We start from the raw sequence: 19,401 nt of genomic DNA, 5'->3' as shown, positions 1-19,401 counted from the left end.
TGAAATGAAACGACTCCACTTAAATTACGAAGGATTCACCTGGTGGCGTCTGAAGGCACAGCCTCATAAAATCCTCCTGGTCCACCTCAGAACCAAATGCGCTCCAAAGCGTCGCGTCCGTAATGCTTCAACGTGTTGTTAGCCTCCGATCAGCGAGATGCAATCAGTTCAGTGTCCAGCTAAGACATGACATGCAGATGAGATTTTTTAAATTTTTAATCAATTAATTTAGTTTCTTCTGTAAAGTACTCTGCGTAAAGTTGACCAAGTTGGTGCGTCTGCGCCAAGTGTAGTGAAGAGTGAATTGTAATCTGTCTAAAATGGCAGACAGCCTTCAGATTTTTTAGTCTCCTAACCCTCCTTAGTGCAACGCTCAGGAGGAGAGCAGCAAATGTCACTGTCAGACTGTCAGTTTCCAACACACACACAACATACACACACACAAAACAATATAAAAAAACTTGGAAAAGGTCACATGGGGTCAGTGAGACCCAGCCGGACTGCACACACAGTAGAAAACTCATGGTGTCTAAATGACTCTTAAGACTGCGGGAGTGTTGAAAAACAAAACAAAAACAAAAAAAAAAGGTCTAATATGGAAAATATTCCGTTAACGCAACAAATGATATCACGTAAAATTTGTAATTTTTTGGCACTCTGATTTATGTGCTGCAGTATCAGACGTAGAGGATGGAAGTGTCTTCCTATGCAAAGCAACGCAAAGCAATTGTAAGATGCGATTTTAGATGGTTAGAAAATTTGCTGATAAATTATGTCAAGTTAATGTGGCTGCACCATTCTGAGCTTTTAACTACCTTCAGGACACAAGGACAGATGCACCTATTACATCTTTCACCAAAGCCCAATGGTGAAGGTTCACATTCCGCCTCATTGCCTTCATAGTGACTTACAGGACCGGCAATCAACATAACCCTTTTTTTTTTTTTTGCTGGATCCCATTCACTTCAAGGTCTAGTAAGCCGCCTTTTACTTCCACGGCGTTTCCGTTTTGCATCCCAGTAAAGTTGAACGAGCCTCACTACTCTCACTGACATCCATCATCAACGTAGCAAGCGGCAGCTTCAGGGTTGCGACTGCTTTATCACAGCCTTCTCGCTAAACTCCAGCCATTACGGGGGGCAGCTGCCACGCAGGGCAACGCTGATCACATTTCTCACCGAGTCAAACTCTTCATTTTGATCGAAAAGGCTGACAGTTAAAGCTGGGGATTGAGGAGGCAGCCGGGCCTGGTTGTTATGACATAATAATTTGTTTTTATAGGTGGTTTCAAGGTTGAGCGTGTAAGTGCAGAGTGAGAGTGACTGGATAGTTCAAAGACGAGCAGAGTAGGAACATTCGGACCGTTTTGTTCTTGCCGTTTGAGCAGATCGTAAATCCCGCGGGTGAACTCCGAATTCCATACATCAAAATGGCTGCCTCCCCTTAATTTAATGTTTCCACATGATCTACTCCACGGATCCTCCCCTTTAGTCTTGGAGAGAGTTTCATCTTGCCATCTTTGCCCTTCATGCTGTTAAAGTTTTCATTTAAATCAGGTGTGCTTTATGTCAGTGTTTTTCAACCACTGTTCCGCGGCACACTAGTGTGCCATGAGTGATCGTCAGGTGTGCCGTGGAAATTATTCAATTTCACCTACGATACCATATTTTCCGGACTATAAGCTGCTACTTTTTTCCTAAGCTTTGAACCATGCGGATTGTAGCCCGGTGTGGCTTTGCTGTGGATTTTTCTTCAACCACCAGGGGGCTCTCTAGCAGGAAGTGAATCATTAGAAGTCAAAATTGTAAATCAAAGAAGAACGGCTAATTTTCATTTAGAACAACCACATGCTAGCAGCAGGCACGATGGAGAAATGTTTTCAAACTCATATCATGCAGCTTTTAAGTTGAGGGCTGTCGATCTGGCACTACAGGAGGGAAATAAAGCCACTGCACTTAAGCTCAGTGTGAACGAAACCATGGTTCGACTTTGGAGATGGAGTGCTGCGTCCAGCAGATTTATTAGGACACAGCACTCTGCTGGGTCCTAATGGAAAACCGAGACCAGCTTCCAGTTTTGTTTTGTTTTTTAAATTGAAGGTGCTAGTATGGTGCGCTCTATAGTCCGAAAAATACGGTAATTGGTTTCAAAGATTTTTTGAAAATGAATTATCTGCAAATAATGCCATCTTCGAGTGTCTGCTGTAGGAGTAGCGGCGTAATCATGTAATGTTCTTACCACTAGATGGCAGTAGGTACAGAGCATTTTACATTAAAACAAGAGAATTAGTGATGCATGAATGTTACAGGTAGCGGCGAGAGCACTGAATCTAGCAAGACAGTGATGACAGTGATGGAAAAGACAGTGAAGCTCAGCAGTAGTTGGAAAGAGCATAGGTCCATTTTCCACAACATGTCTGTGTGAAGTGAGCTTCTCTAGTCTGGCTACTAAAAAAACTAAAACCAGAGAGAGACTGAGAGTTGTTGAGGAAGAGCTTTGTCTTTCTTCAATTTCTGCCAGAAAATCAGCTGTTTTCATCCAAACATGCACAGCTTTCACACTAGGTGGGTAAAATATACAGATATTGACATTTTGTACATGCAACTCTTCATATTGTAACAGTGTATATGAAGTGAAATGTTTCCCAAATATTATTGCTTCTTTCAAAATAAGAATTATTTTCTGTATTCTGGCTAAAAGAATGCTTGTGGATTAGTTTGTAAAACAGTTTGAAGTTTTCTACAACTTCTTTAAATTTAACACCACAGTGTTGTGGTTGTTCAGGGGTATTTTTTTGAAGTGGACATGTTAAGTGCAATTTGAAATAAGAAATGTAAAATGTGATAAAAATACATTTTTGTGTTTATTTGATTCCTATTCAAGAGACTTAGATAAGAATGACTATATATGTAATATAGGCGGCTACAGAGTATCTTTGTTTGCATTTTTGGTTGGTGGTGTGCCTCGGGATTTTTTCAATTAAAACAATGTACCTTGGCTCGAAAAAGGTTGAAAAACACTGCTCTGTATCTTTTTTTTTTTTTTTTTTGGTCTTGGCTTTCAACCATTTAGTTAAAGGGCAGTACTATGTATATTCCAGACACATAATTTAACTTATTAGCATAGTCAAAGAACTGTTACCTTCAGTTGTTACAAAAATGTAATATATATATATATATATATATATATATATCAAATACTTTTCTATTTAAGGCCTTGAAATTGGGCCTCTTGTCTCTTTAAGAAGTTCCTACTCTTTCTGAAACTCCATCAAGAAGTCATCACATTGCTTTGTTTTTACCAGCATTGCACTAAGAAGTAGCTACTATCAGCTGCTGTGAAGTTCCACCAGGTATTTGCTAATTGCTGCTGGCTAGTCTGAAGGAGCAGAGTGGGGAAATACAGTGGGAGGAGCCTCCCCTGAACTGGAGTTTCCAAGCTTCCACCTCACAGTCAGACCTCCATGTAAACTCCCCCACTCAGCTCCTCAGACTAGCCAGCAGAAATTAGCAAACACCTGGTGGAACTGCACATCCTCTGAGCTCATTGTGAGCTACTTTTCTGTGATATGCTAGAAGTTCCTAACAGGTAAATAGAGGAGCCATGTTGTGATGACTTCCTGAAGGCGGAGTTTCAGAAAGAGCGGGAGCTTCTTAAAGAGGCCCAATTTCAAGGTCTTAAACTGCAAAGTCATATTTCTTTAGTCATATTCCAGCACCTTCCTAAAATAATAGCCCAAGTAATTTTTCCCAAGTGATTTGTTTTTTGCCTAAAACATCTTTTAGAAAGGAAGAGATGGTATTTTTTTTTTTTTTTTACCAAAAAATCACTTTTGCATTCAGTTCATTATTTTAGGAAAGCGACAATATGACATGAACAGCATTTTTATAACATCTTAAGGTAACATAGTGACTTGATTGTGCTGTGAACAGGCACCATATGGCTGGAAAACAAATGACCCTGCCCCTGTAAGGAGCTCTGAGGTGGTCTCTGGCACTGATTAATGAGCATCTTATGCTAAAAGTTCCACATTTGTACAGTTTTCGCTGTACATCGTCACCTGTTCAAACTGCTGCTTCAGATTGAGGGGGGGGGGAACGAGCCGCCGCTGCTGCCGTACCGACCTCAACCTGACGGATCGATTCAAGCCGACTCGCAGCGTAGAAACGTGACACGTGTGATGTTCTCCTCATGGTTATTAATACCAAGCCGACGGCTTCAGAGGAGCCAGCTGCCTTCCATTCACCACGCAGGAGACGAGCCTCCTGGGGTCTCCCCATGTTGGTGCAAAAAGGGGGGAGGTAAATAATAAATCAGTAACCAACGTGCACAAGTTATTTGCTCCCGTGGAAACGGAGCAGGGGGTGCTAACTGCTGCGTAAACATGCGGTAATACCATAAACTACAAAAAAAAAAAAAACATGACTGCAAAAAACAAGCGTCAGAATGTAGAAATAAAAGGCTGCAGGACAGAAATACGATTACACGACTGCTAACGCGGAGTGTCGCTCTGCACGGGAGTGTGCTAATGAATGCAGCACCACCTGTTCAGTGAGTTGTCTAATTGCTCTCAGCAGAACCCCGTTTCCTCACCATCACGCTGTTTAGCAGAAGCATTTAGCGGTGAGGAGAGGTTACAGTACGGCGCCGCGCGCCTTCACCTAACGGCTAACGACTAACGGTACGGCCGGCCATGTCCGAGGTAAGCCGGCACGAAATGTGTCAGAGAGGAACAAGGAGGGCATTTAAATAGTTGCTTTTCATTTTTAAAAAACGGGCAAAACCTTTGGGAATGAAGTAAATGTTTTTAAGTTACTGTTGCTTATTGAGAAGTTTGTTTGTTTTAAATAAGCACAATCTCGGTAAATACTCTTTTCCCAAAAACCACCACAGCAGCTGTCATTTCAAAATAAAAGCTCAAGCGATGGGTTCCAGTTTATTGTCATTTCTAAATTCAAATAAGAACAAATTAACAAAAATATCTCCCTACACTCTAAAAATACAAAACCTTATCAAATAATTTTTTGTCTAGTTTCTAGTGCAAATATCTTAGTACATTTAAAATAAGACAAAAGTACAAGTAACTTTTCAGCAAGAAATAGAAGCTTGTTTTAAGAGAATAATTCCTTAAATTTTATGATCTACCACTGATTATATCACTTATTACAAGACATTTTTCCCATGTTAAAGGGAAACAATCTGCCAGTGGAAGCACATTTTCATTAACATTCAGGAATTATTTTATTGACTTAAAACAAGTTTCTCTTTCTTGCTGAAAAGTTACTTTTGTCTTATTTGAAATATTCTAAGATATTTCCACTGGAAACTAAACCAAAATAACTTAAGATTTTGTGTTTTTGCAGTGTAAGTGCAGTCAAATAGAAACGCAGCCAATGTTCACTAAGCATAAAAAAAAGAAAAAAAAGCCATGACTGGATTTTTATTCAGTTTACAGAAAAACAGTCCAAACAGCCCAGAGGAAAGACTGCAGGAAGCACAATCAGACACAGGAAATGACTTTGACTGTGCGAGACATTTGTGAAATCAACTGTTTTGAAGAAGAAGACGAGGTGAAAGCGACCATGAATAAAAAGTGGGATCAAGACATCCAGAAAGAGTTAACTTCAACGATTTCAGCTCAATCTGGTGACCGTCTGTGTGTGTCCCAGGATGAGTGTGTGTGAGACGGAAAGTTTGATCCTGAAGTGACTTATTGATCAGAAATGTTGGAGCCGTGGTTACAGAACTCCCCTGATCTTTGCCGGGTTCTCTCAAAAGGCAGGTGGATGTGGATCTTTGAGATGTTTAGTCAACTAAAAGTTCACTATGTTCTCTTGGTTTTTTTTCTTCTTTTTTTTTTTTCCAAACAAAAAACAAAAAGATTTCCAGATTTTTACGTGATGACAGTGCATGAAAACAGACGGGGTGCTGCGTCGGTCCGTGTTTTGACATCAGACGTCCAGACAGAACACCGGTCCACTGTGGAAATGCCAAACTGTGTAACTTAAAGTTTAAAGTCTGTGACGTCCTTTATGTTTTGACGGTTCACTTCCATAAGTGTGAGTGTTGTTGTCGTTTGGTTGTGGCATCGACAGTGTATCCAGTCCAGATTTCAGACTGCGGTTGCGTTTTTGTAGAGCTCAGTGTCCCTTGTTCAGCGAGATGCGTTTTGACTGAGTGTGACTGAAGCCGCCTTATGAAAATATCTCTAAGCCATATTTATAATTATCCCATCGATCAGAGCCAAACTGGGATCACAGTGATCCAATACGGGCTATGGAGACAGAATGCAGCGTCTTTCTGCCCCCTGTTTTCCATCTGTCTCGCCATATTTCCCTCCCACCGCCGGTAACTCACCACAGAACCATACGCTCCGTTTTCTGTCTGCAGGTTAAAAATAATAATGTTTATGGTACGTATGTAAATAAGACATCTTTTTTTTTTTTTTTGAGTCATTCTGAACATTTCTGTTTCAGTCATAAGCCTCAAAATCCTCCTAGCCTAAATACATTGCAATCAGGTTTTTATTCTAATTTGATTTAGAGAAATCAAACTGATTTCATTTTTGTGACATTTTTAGTTCATTTCTGTTAATATTTCTCATCCAAAAAGGGTTTTGGAGAAAAAAATGGTTTTCTAGCAGAATGTATTAATTAAATGTTACAAACTTGAATTTCTGTAAACTGAATAATAAACACTGATCAGGGTAAGTTCATGTAAAGTGAACATTATGTTTCGGTCTTTTCTCTGTCCTGATGGAGTCTCAATTTCTCTCTCATCACTCATTGATCCAGATGTGAGAACAAGTCATGCATTTTGATGCTCATGTTGTTCCATAGTTCAGAAAGTCGACCCAATGGAGCAAAACCAATGTGATTTTTGGATTCAGCTCAACATGACCCTAAAACAGTCGAAAAACCTCAAACTATTTTTTGTCTGTTTTTATAGTGTAACTTGCCCAAATGACTGCGCAAATTTGACATTCCGAAAATGAATTTTCTCAATGGAAATAGGCCAATTTCAAAATAAACTCTTGGTTTTTGATAAAAAGTTGTATCAAATGAAGTCTGCTAAGATGATGTTGTTTTTTTCTGCCCAAATAGAAATTGGCTTATTTTGCAACACTTCAACAGAAACACTGTTTTTTGCGTCAAGATCAACAACCGGACGTTGCCGCTGGCGCAAACCACGAAGAAGAAGACGGCTCCTCCAAATACTGCAGGAAGTTTTTTAATGACCTACTGCGTGAACAAACTTATTCACATGTTATTTTGCAAAAATTTGATAATTGCTTCCATTTTAGTTAGTAGAAGTTCGTTCTATTTTAATCGATTGACAGCATTATTATTGACTCTTCCTTACCAGTTTCCCAGTAGCAGGGTTGATCAGCAGATTCATCTCTAGGACGCAGAATCACCTCCACAACTTGCAACTGAAGGCTTTTTATCATTACTGCCACCCTGTGGTTACAGGAATGCATAACACCGAGACGACGTTAAACTTAAGACTTAATGATCAATGAGAAAGAACCTTCTCTGTTTCATTCATTGTTTATTAAACATAGAATGGAAATAAAAGAGTCGAATAAAGTCTGAAGATACAAAAAGAAGAATAGTACACAGCAAGCTAAACCCTGCCGTAGTATTTTAATGTCTTCCTCCGTCCTATCACTCCGTCTCTCCCTCCCTCCCTCCTTCGTATCTTCCCTTCTCTCTGGGAGCTGGCTGTCAGGTGGAGGGCAGGGCGCTGTCTGCCTGTCCGCCCACACACAGCACAAGCCACGCTGAGTCGGCCCACCACGCTGACAAACACACGCATCCACACACAGTTCATACACAACACCGAACGGGGGAACATTTGGATTCAGCGCAGAGAACCTTCGCCAAAACTTTGCGAGACTTTAAGACGTGGCAAAGCTGGATTCTGCTTGTGTGGGAAGATGCGAAGAGCTGGGATCAAAACCAGACTTGAGACGTGCCTCTAACAGCAGAAAGTCTTCCAAACTTGTTAATTTTGTTGCTTGGAGTAGAAGTTGAAAGTCATTCCCTACGGGCAACTTGGATAAAATATCTTGTGATACCCCTGAAGCAGAGCGGACGGTGTTTGTCCGTAGTAGAAGCTGCGCTTCCTTTGACTGTATAATTATATAAACTGTAAATAAACTGCAATTTGACATTCTGAAAATACATTTTTCGATTAGTTTGGTGCTAGGATGAGGAGAGGGTTTTGTATCAACGTTGGATTATTTTACAAAACTGCAATGGAAAATTTTTTTCGAATCACACGAGTCACATGATCAACAACTGGACATTGCGCTGGTGCAACCCACGAAGAAGAAAAAGACAGGAAGTAGTTGGAGGATGATGGCATAGAATGGTTCTAATGACTTACGGCTTGAACAAACGTCTTCACATGTGATTTTAATTTTTTACGTCTTCCTTTTTTTTTGTTAAACTTTTTTTTTGTATTTTTTTACTTTGGCAGAATAAAACACAGATACTGCCAGATGTATTTGTCACACAACTCATAACTTACAAGATCAAATTCATTTTATTTTAAACCAAAGATGAGAAAAGCATTTTCAGTAGCACCTGAACTTTGACTTCAGGTTCAGATATGAGGTCTTAACACTTTCTTCTATGTAAAAATAACTTGCAACCTTTTACTTCAGAAATTACAGGAGAACCAAATCGTGAATTGACCTGATCTGCAACGACAAAACTGGTTTCAAAAATGTCTCGGTGTAAAATTTCTTACAGTTACATTCTGATGCATATAAAGCTACACTGGTTAACAACAAAAATTACAACACTTCCAACTTAATTCACATTATCATTTCAGGAAGAGAAGTGATAAAATGCTTAATGTCAGATTCTATGACATTTAATATAAGAAGGAATCAGCGTTAGCTCTCATCTCGTCTATCAGTTGTGGTGGAAAAGTTGCAAAACCAAACGTTGACATCGACGGTGAAAATTCTAAAAAGACATTCGGAAATGTTGCCAACCTGTTGAAATGCCAACGCAGCCAACACCTGGGCAACCGAGAGCCGAGAATGTTAACAAACCACAAAGTAACGGCACTTCTGAAAACGAAAAGTGATTGCATTGACATCCAGGAATGAAATGCTCATGTAAAATACAACTTCAAAACTTCAATACCCACTATCATTACTTCAATACTTTTTTAGCTAGCAGCTGTTACTACCAGGTTTTCTGACTTTGTGCCTCTCTCCATCTTACCTTGAGATTTGATCTGAAAGCAGCTCTCCAAATGACAGAGAGGCATTTAGAGAGCCTCTCTGTCATTTAGAGAGCTGTTTTCAGCTCATTTTCTCCCAGATTTGTGGCAAAAACACAACAACTTGCACAACATTTCTTCATCACTGATAAGTGTGCGTGTGAGTGCGTATAGGTGTGTGTGTGAGAGCTGCGAGAATTTGCATATGCATGTACAATGTCATGATAAGATGAAGAATACCACAGTCTTCGACACAAAAAGAAACCCTGTGCCAACGTTTCCGCCTGCATGCTTTTAATTTGACAAGAGTCAAACAGAGGTCTGAAATCCAGAAACTGGATAATGAGAGTATCTGCATGCGGCTCTTACTTTCACCTGCTAGACCAAAAAAAGCAGACGTACCAGTCGTTCTTAAAGTACTCTCCTACTTTTATCAGTCGGCAGCATTTATGTTCTGATGTTCTTTGAGTTTTCGTATCTTGTTCTGCGGCAGGTTGTTAAGAAAAGTTGGAATGTCGTGTTGGAGACGGTTAATGAATTCCTAACTTCCTCTACAGTGAGTCAGACCTTTACAGAAACGCTGTAAGAGAGTTTTCAGGAGCCGTGTTGGGTTGAACGTTTCTGGTGGAAGAGTTGGAGGAGTTACGATTCAAACCGAGTTTTCCTACAACCGACGAAGGCCACACCAGGAGACATGGACGAATAGGAAACGGGTTACAACTTACGCTGGTTCACCAAATGTTAAGGGGGAAAGGATTATAAAAAAGCGTTTATCTACCAACATCGGTGACCATGGGGTGAACGGCGCACACATGGGCATGATTGACAGCGCCAAGACCCGCCTCCTGGCTCTGATTGGTTGTTTCTAGTTAGCACTGGGAAAAGGCAGAGGAGTTTAATCTTTTCAGATGGTCTGTTTCATATTATGCTGTCACGACGTAGTGATAGTTTCATAGTTACATACAGCAGCTTTAAGTAAGACTGCCTAATATTTAAATGTTTTTCACTTTGGTTTCACTGCAGTCCAGCAGCAGTAATACTATTTCTATTTCATATTCTTTAAATGTTCCACAAATTTGACTATATTGACTGGACAGAAACTGACTGGAAATCCTTTATGCCTCCCATTAAAGAGGCAATATTATGAATTCTGAAGGCGCATAGCAACATTTTATATCAGAAAGTAATGACCTGATAAGAAACATGAAAAGAAATTTGACTTTGCAATTTAATGCCTTGAAATTGGGCCTCTGTCTCTTTAAGAAGATCCTGCTCTTTCTAAAGCTCTGCCTTCAGGCAGTCATCACAATCCTCTATTAACCCTTTAACAATGTTTTTACCTGCGTGTCATTGAGAAGTAGCTCCTATAATGAGCTCAGCTGATGCTCAGTTCCACCAGGTGTTTGCTAATTGCTGCTGGCTAGTCTGAAGGAGCTGGTTGGGGGAGTCGTGGAAGTCTCAGAAACCTCGAAACTGCAGCTCTGAGGAGGAGCTTCGTCCTCGAAGACGGAGCTAGGTCCACCCAGGGGTTTTGCACAGTTGAATGGTTGCCATGGAGATTAAAGGATTTCTCAAACATGCTTAAAAAATTCAAAGCAACACTCCACGTATGTTTATGAGAGAATGACATAATAACATGACGTAAAACCAAAAAAAGGTCTATTTTGCTTAATACTGCCCCTTTAAATACATCATATATTCACCGGACCAGAACCCATTTCATAAAATCTTCACTTCCCCTTTAAGATATTCTCCAGAAGAAATCTGGAGAACTCGGCAAATCTAAAACTCAACATGGACTGATTTTTATTTCCATCTTCCATCTTATTTTTTCTTTTGTTTATTGATTTTTTGTCTTACGCCATCTCTTTTAAATCTGCACAGAGAAAACATGGATTAATGAAAACGGTAAATATTTGATTGTTTAGTTTAGATTTTTTTTTTTTTGCCATCAGTTACGAAGAACCTCAGCTGCCAGGAAACCTCCGCTGTAAGCTTTGCTGTATTCAAAGCGCAGAAACTGTCTGTGTGGCAGTCTTTTGAAACGTTCGCTTTTTCCTTCTCTCTGCATCAAAAACTTGAAACAGCAAAACACTTTCATGGGGAAAACCCTCATCTTTTGCTTTTGAAATGAAGAATGAGAAATAACCAGAATGCCACAATTGACGGTGTGAGTAAGCAGCGTTTTTTTCCCCTCTTCTTTCTCTCCTTCTTCTTCTTAATATTTGCCATCATATAAAGCTTTTCTGCTGACGTCTAATGTATCTGAGGCCCTTTTCAAATGGAGATGGAAATCACAGCAGAGAAACGAGCCACTTCACATGAAGTGCTGAGTTTGACTTGTGTTGGGAGGTACAGGCGAAGCAGAAAGGCTGCGCTCAAATGTTTTCTTTCTGTTATCTCTTTCTATGGAAAGCTGTGGCTTTCATCTTCAGCGCAATTATGCTTTCAGCATTTTACTCACTTTTTTTCTTTCCATTTTTGGTGTTTTGCTTTGGAATACAAGAGTACAGACAAATAATCAGTCAAACCAAACCCAGAAATGGGCAAAAGTGCTCATTTAGGTGTTGATCTACTTTGATAGGATTAACACAGCAGTTGATACTGAAAGGGGAAATGTTATGTAAAATTGACTTATTTTAGCTTTACATCATGCATTTTGAGTCAATACGTTGCAGAACAACATTTTACTGCAATCGCAGCTGCTGGTCTTCTTGAGCCATTAAGAAATAAATGTCTCAGCTGAAAAAAAAAACAGTTGAAGAGAAGACAGACATGTTGGATGGAGAACATCTTTGGACATCAATTTTCAAGTCTTACTACAGATTTTTAATGGAAGGCAAACCTCCGCATCATAGTCAAACAGCATATTTCACCTTATTGATGGGCAGAGTTAGTTTCCTTTGAAATAATGTGTTTACAAACAGGCCAAGAAGTCAGATTAGCAAAACAATTGAAAAATCTTAGGATGGTGTTTCATAACCTAAACCTATGATGACATATTAGGGCCATTGTAAATAGAGGTTTAAACAAAAACGGAGTAGCAAATGTCTGCTGAAAATCTAAAAAAAAAAAAACCACACACACACTGAATACACAGATTAGGTGAAGTAGCAACCTTTTCAAAATGAGAAATGATCCTTTTTCTTTTTTTTTTTTTTTTCAAAAAAATTTCTGAAATAAAATTTCTAAAGCAAAATTCATTTCTTTTTTGCAGAAAAACATTTTTGAATTTTTCAGAAATCTTCTGAAAACTTCTGAAAATTTTACTGAAATTTTTTTCTGGGAAAAAAAAAAGAAAGAATTTCTTTTCAGAACTTTTTTAGAAAACAAAGTGTAATTTCAGAGTTTGAAAAGTTTGCTACATCACCTAATCTGTGCATCCAGTGTGTTTTTTGACAGCTCAGTACACAACGCTGGCAGTTAAACTTCATACAGTTGAACATCCACCAACTTCGCCCTCTGCCAAACAACACAGGGGGAGTTCTGTCTCTTCCCTTCATCTGTTTTGTCACGTCAGTGTGCAAACCGCCCAGTGACTAAACTGAAGGAAGATCTTGGAGGTGTCCGAATCTGAAAAATCCCCCCAGGGTATTTCTGGCAATCAGGGTACTTTGTTGTGACGGCTAGAGTACGACGAGACCTGCCTCAGTTCACAGGACCAAATCTCAGGTTCACCAACTGTGTCGGCCAAAGGGCAAAAGAAAATTCACATCCGGCTGTAGGTTGACCGCTCTTTGTGCCCTGAAGTGGAATTCTGGAGGAACGTTTTTATGGGATGTGTAAAAAGAAAGTTAAAGATGCTGCCTTTAAAATGGACAAACATTAGAAATGACAAACTAATGGAGCGTTCACACCAAACGCTTTTTGAGCATCGCTTTTGGAGGAGCATTGTGGGCCGTTGCGGCTCGTTTCGAGCAGTTCAAAGTGCGACGCAATTTGAACTGTTTGGAGCGTTGGATGCATCAAGCGCATCCAACGCTCCACAGAGTCTTTGAATGTAAACCAGACGCACATGACGCTCACAGCGAACACACTAAAAGTGCACAAGTGCCGAACTTAAAGCTTCAGATGCGGTTTAGACCCATGTAATGCTTTTTGTGTGAACGCAAGATTAAGAGAAAGGAGTTCCTTCAAAACAACTAAGTAAATAAATAGTAACTAATAGCCACTAGTGACAAGTCTAACATTTGCTCTGGTCAGAAACCACACTGCTTGGCTCCTGTTTTGCTAAAGGGAAACTGGAAATAATTTTTTTAAGATAACCTCAATGGAGACAGACATGATGCAAGTTGCACAATGCAGAAGGGCAAAAAGACAATTCTGTTACATGCCATCCATATCCATAGTAGAACATGTCTGTTCTGTTCAAATGAAACCTGGAGATGCAGATTGTGTACAAATAAAATGTATATTTTTTGTTCCCTTAATGTATTTTGGGGTTAAAACTCAAACTAGGTAAATTAAACAAACAAGAGAACACTTGGGAAGAGCTATAAACCCTGTATCAAAAACGTCTATTGAACGCAATGAGAAGCTGTTATTGTACACTAACTCTTGTTTTAAATCTTAAATTTACCTTTTCAATCATTTCGGCATAATAAAAATTCCGAAGTGAGGGGCGACCCTCGCAGTGCTTCTCTTAAAAAGAAATCATAACATCTGCATACTCGTGACGGAAAGTTCCTCCAGAAAATTACTTTTAAAGTCATGCTGCGTGTCAAAAAGTATCAGACCACATACAATGACTTGTATTTTGTAACAGTTTTATGTTATGTTTCATCGTCAAACACCATGATTGAAGAACCACGGGAGAATATTTTGTCTGAGAAACGTTTCCTATTCATGCTTTCTTTACACCTGGTATTAATCCATGGGAGTCCAAAAGTCTGACACCTCATGAAAGATTTCAGATATGAAAATTATTACAGTTGTGTTCTGGACTATTAAGGCTGTGATAAAAAAATAAGTCTGGAGAACTACTGAGGTAAAACAAGGAGAGCTGTATCTGACTGGTCATCTCTGGTGGTCAGTTTCCACCATGGAAATAGATTCAAGAAAGAGCTACACAAAGTAGTTCAGCATTCTGAAGTGATAATCATCTTAACATTTTTGGTAAATAAATATTTGGAAACTTTTTTTTACAGCTATTAAAACCACATATATCTAACAGGTTCTTTTACAAGGATGGGCCTGTATTTAGTTCTATTCATCTTCCTATTAATGTTGATCACTTTTCTATTCCCACTAAAGGAAAACATCTCCACTGCAGTATTTTAGCAAAATACATTGAAATTTGCTGTAGTAGTGTGACAATTCATGAGACACACGAAGGGGTTTGACTGCACAGCAGCTCACAAGACTCAACAAAATGTAAAGGCTACAACATAAAATCAAAAGTCACCCCCAGTGTATTTTAAGCCTGGCAGGCCACCAGGCTTTACTTGTGCTTAATTAATTAATACATTTTTAATTATTCCCGTTTTTAAAACTTTATAGTTGGTGTTTAGGTATTAATCTTCCAGTCTTCCAAAAATCCATATACTTTCAAATTTCCTATCAACTTTAAATATTTTTAAACTCAAAAACACTACAGGAGACTGGATGACTGCCATAGCGCCCTGAGCACCGGGCTTAGCACATTTTCTGGGGGAAACCCTAAATGCAACAACACAAATGACACAACGAGCCCCAGGACTTCCCCCTGAACGCCATGTGAACACACGACTTAAAAACCCATCAGAGTACGACTAAAACAGCCGCCCTGCACTGTAAAACACACTTAACCCGCACTTAGTCAGATCAAATATCACACCATCAAGTATTTCCTGGAGTCTGTTTGTTTGGTGGACAACGGTTCCGACTGAAGAGGTCAATTCAAACACAAGGAGCAGTCACATGTCCGTGTTTATGCAACACAGAGTCGATACGAGGCAGTTTGTTGCCCTACACACACACAAGCACACACACAGAGGTTAAGCGCTGACTGTAATGAGATGAGTAATCACTTGTGTCAGATGGCTTGTCTGCCAGCAGAAGAAGAGAGGAGAGCATGTGCCAAGAACGCTCACCCCTCTCCACTTCTTCTCCTCCTCCTGCTCCTCCTTTTTCTCCTCCTTCACCATCTTTCTGGCTCCCTCAACCGCGGAGAGAAGATGAAGAGGCAGAGCGCCGTTTCCCCCTGCGGGGCGGCAGAGCGGCTCGTCCCTCTCCTCTTCTCTCCTCTCCTCTCCTCTCGGAGGTTACGTCTGAGCAGCATATGGCCTCCTCATCTGGATCCAGAAGGGACAGATGAGGAGAGCAGGAGAACTGGCTGGGCGCGCGGTGGAGTGAGCCATATGTCCACACTTCAAGTTGTAATATGGCGAGGAGGCTTGAGCCGCAGAGGAAAACATCCAAGGGAACGAACGATACGACTGTTTGCCGAGACGTTTTTGAGGCCTGAAAGCAAGTTTTCCGAGCGTGTCTTTCTGAGTTGATGTCCAAATCGGATCGGTTGAAGTTGGTCGCAAAAACGTTGCCACCAGCAGCTCTGTCCCAGAAAATATAACGTAAGACATAAATATGAATGATATCAAAATGAAATAGGCTATAATTCTGTCAATATTTTTCATCTTTGTCAGCTTGAGGGATCCAGTTTTCAAACTCATATTTTCACAGTGTTATTTGTTTATTCTAAATGTCACAGTTTCAAACTAAATATTTAATTAGCAATCTAAATATTCATTTAACAAATCAAATATCCACTTCCAAAAGAAATGTTTAGCTAACATTAAGCTAAATGTTTAACTCAAAGCTTAATATTTGCTAAATATCTATGTCCAAACTAAATCTTTTGATTGCTTGCTAAATGCTAGCAGTATTGGTTAGCAAACATTTCAGTTCAAAAATAAATATTTGGTTTGGAGGCAAATCGTGAAGCTAAACATTTAGCTGGAATATTTAAATATTTAGCTACATCAATAAATAAATATCTATGTCCAAACTACATATTTAGTTTACTAACTAAATATTTAGGTTAGTAGCTAAATATTTAATCTCAAATTAGATATTTATCCATCCATTTTCTTACACACCCTTGTCTCTGGTGGGATCAGGAGGGTTGCTGGTGCCTCTCCAGCTAACGTTCCAGACGAGAGGCGGGGTCACCCTGGACAGGTCACCAGTCTGTCGCAGGGCAACACAGAGACACACAGGACAAACAACCATGCACACACACACACACACTCAGGGAGAATTTAGACAGACCATTTAACCTGACAGTCATGTTTTTGGACTGTGGGAGGAAACCGGAGTACCCAGAGAAAACCCACGCATACACAGGGAGAACATGGAGACTCCATGCAGAAAGACTAGGGCCAGGAATCGAACCCAGAACCTTCTTGCTGCAAGGCAACAGCTCTACCAACTGCACCACTGTGCAGCCAAATTAGATATTTATCTCAGAGCTAAATACTGAACTTATATGCTAATCGACTTAGTTAAAACCTCATAAGTAAAACATGTATGGAGACTTTCTGCTGCTTCCATTCATTTCTCCTGTATTAAATCTTCTGGTCAAACAGTTCTGTGGAGAAATATGCATGTCGGAAAAATAATACTGGTCAGAACGCGAGCAGAAAAATTAACCCAGTTAAATGCTGCAAGGATTTATTTTTATTTAATTTTTTCACCACATTGCTCTCTCATAACTGAATACGAAAGTTGGGAAAAGTTAAGAAAATATTTGTTCTTAAAAGGTAACCAGTCTGGAAACATGTCTTAAAAAACAACAATTGTAGCACATTGGTATTCCATGCTATTAAAAAGTATTGTAAGCAATAAGACATGGGCTGATATGAGACTGCCAGTAAGTTAACTTTAAATACTCACAAAGAAAATGAGAAAACTGCAAAATCCAGAAAGAAAGTCACTGAAGAAAAGACAGAAGAAGAGTTTTCTGTCATGTTGTTAAGCAGCTGCTGTTCTGGACTGGAGTCCAACATACAGTACATGTACACCAACATACATGGATACACAGGAGGGAGCGGTGACAGACACAGAGAAAATATCCGTATTTTTATGTTTCCTCCGAGCCGCTGCCAGCCTCCTCTAGATGTTTGTCAGCTACACCTCCTCACATCTCCACAAAGAAAACCCCCCCGCTGTCACCAGCCACCGAAAATAAGACGTTTAAGAGCACAGAGGTCACCATTGTATACGGCGCAGACCTGCCACCCCCCGCCAGGAGGAAGAAACGAGTAAAAGTGCAACAAGAAAAAAGCCATAAATATCTCAAATTGCAAAGTGCAACATGCAGGAAAAAAATAAAGGAGGAGAGGAAAAATTAAACAGGACGTTTATTACAAGAGTTAGTTTTTTTTAGTCTTCTTAGAATTTTAATATTTGTGAGTGAAAAGTGTTTCTGGAGCGCTCCTGGGTGCTTTTCGTTCCTGCCGACTCTGCTGCAGCTAACACCATTAACCTTTTTAAGATCAGTATTCAAGAAGAGATTTTTTTAATATATATAAATATATAAATGATGCGCAACTGAAACAAAGAGCAACTGAAAGACTTGTTTTAGGTGAGTATTTAGTTTGAGGTAAATTGTGAAGGAAAGAAAAGAGGGAACAGATTAGATTAGAGAAACCTCTCAGACAAAAGTAATTATTTCCCATCGATGCCTTGTTAAAAAACCAGAGTCATGTGTCTTTTCACATGACAGTTTCACATACAAAAGAGTTTTATTGCTACCTCTAGCAAAGCGTAATCCACTGCTGCTCCCTTCAGTTCAGCAACATATTGTATTCCAATCCGATCCCATCAGGTGGATATCCAGGTTCCATTACAAAGAGGAGAAATGGGATAATCTGGGTAAAGAGAAATGGATTTTCTTGAAACATGGGCACTTTATTCCTAAAAGGAGCATGTCAGAAGGAAGACGGGAGTTGAAATAGTGGAGACAGTCCACGTAAACAACAAAACAGTGAATAAAGAGGAGGAAAACCGAAACAAGACAGAGGAATGAAGTGAGGAACCAGAAAGAAACTGAAAAGACAGATGGAGTAAGCAAGATGTTTTTCGCACATGCGCACAACGCAGAAGGGAAATAAGACTTTTTTAACATGCCATCTATAGCCGTGATGCCCCAGTAGAACAATCCTGGGAACTAAAAGATTGTTCCCAGGATCCTTTAGTTCCCAGGAACTAAAGAATCCTTTAGTGCACTAATGCAGTGCACTACATTAGCGCCACAGCAAATGGGAAAATAACACAGAAAAACTGTTAAAGAATAACTCAAAACTAAGGGTAACAGATTTATTGGCCCGCAGATTTCCTTAATTTTGTGAGATCGGTGATCAGCCGATACTTAAATACATCGATCGATAGTAGCAGTGCTTTGATAGAAATGATCAACAATACAACATCTAGATAACAAAGTCCAAGGTTGTCACGTTTCAAAAAAAGGTTTGATTTAAAGAAAAATATTGAGGGAGAGGTAAGTAGGTCAGTTAGGCTAGCTTGACTTTGACAAACTTAACATGTAGATGTGCTGTGGAATTTGGTGTGTTTCGTTTTAGTTACAAAAAACCCAGTGCGTATTATGACTATATACGCACTGGTTATCTATAGAGAAGGTGATTAAATCGGCTCATAATAATCACAAATTAAACATCAAGGTTTGAAAACATAAAGCTGTAACAAACTGAATGTTCTGCTCTGTGCAGAAAATGTTTGCGTATTTTTTGGTGTCGAGTCTTGATACCCTCTCTGCTCTGTCACCTAATGGAGCAGTTGTGAGTCAGTCGCCATGGCAATGGGTCTGTGTGTAGAGAAGCCGAATAAGAAAAAAAGAATGAGTGGTTTTGAGTTGTTCTTTATCAGTTTTTCTGCGTTACCCTTTGCTGTGGCACTCTGCACTACATTACTAACACCAACATCTCCAGGTTTCATTTGGTTAACAGAGTTGTTCCACCAGAGCAGCATAGCTGTGAATGGCATGTAAAAGAATCGTCTTTTTACCCTTCGGCGTTGTGCGGATGCACAAGATTTCTGGATGTAAACAACAGAAACAAAAGGGCAAATTCACACGTATCACTGTGTATGCAAACAAGTCTCTTTGTCCAACAGTCAACTTCTCCGCAGCTTCGGCTCTGATTGGCCAGCTGCAGGACGACCTTC

General features: G+C 39.7%; 1 protein-coding gene across 3 annotated transcripts in view; it reads right to left on the bottom strand.

Moving 5' to 3' along the window:
* il1rapl2 (interleukin 1 receptor accessory protein-like 2) overlaps window positions 1-19,401 on the bottom strand; it is a 397,523-nt gene that overhangs the window by 340,107 nt on the left and 38,015 nt on the right. The window contains exon 2 of one of the 3 annotated variants that reach the window (XM_081611918.1): window positions 17,974-18,089. The exons of the other annotated variants lie outside the window; for them this stretch is intronic. The gene's annotated coding sequence lies outside the window, so the exon portion shown is untranslated. The remainder of the gene's footprint in view (window positions 1-17,973; window positions 18,090-19,401) is intronic. 3 annotated transcript variants of the gene reach the window in all.

This window comes from Poecilia reticulata, chromosome 10 (assembly GCF_904066995.2).
Source record: "Poecilia reticulata chromosome 10, P_reticulata-male-v2, whole genome shotgun sequence".
In the NCBI taxonomy this organism is placed as follows: Eukaryota; Metazoa; Chordata; class Actinopteri; order Cyprinodontiformes; family Poeciliidae; genus Poecilia; species Poecilia reticulata.
The sequence above is the reverse complement of the archived record's forward strand: the minus strand, read 5'-3'. Positions and strand labels throughout refer to the sequence as shown.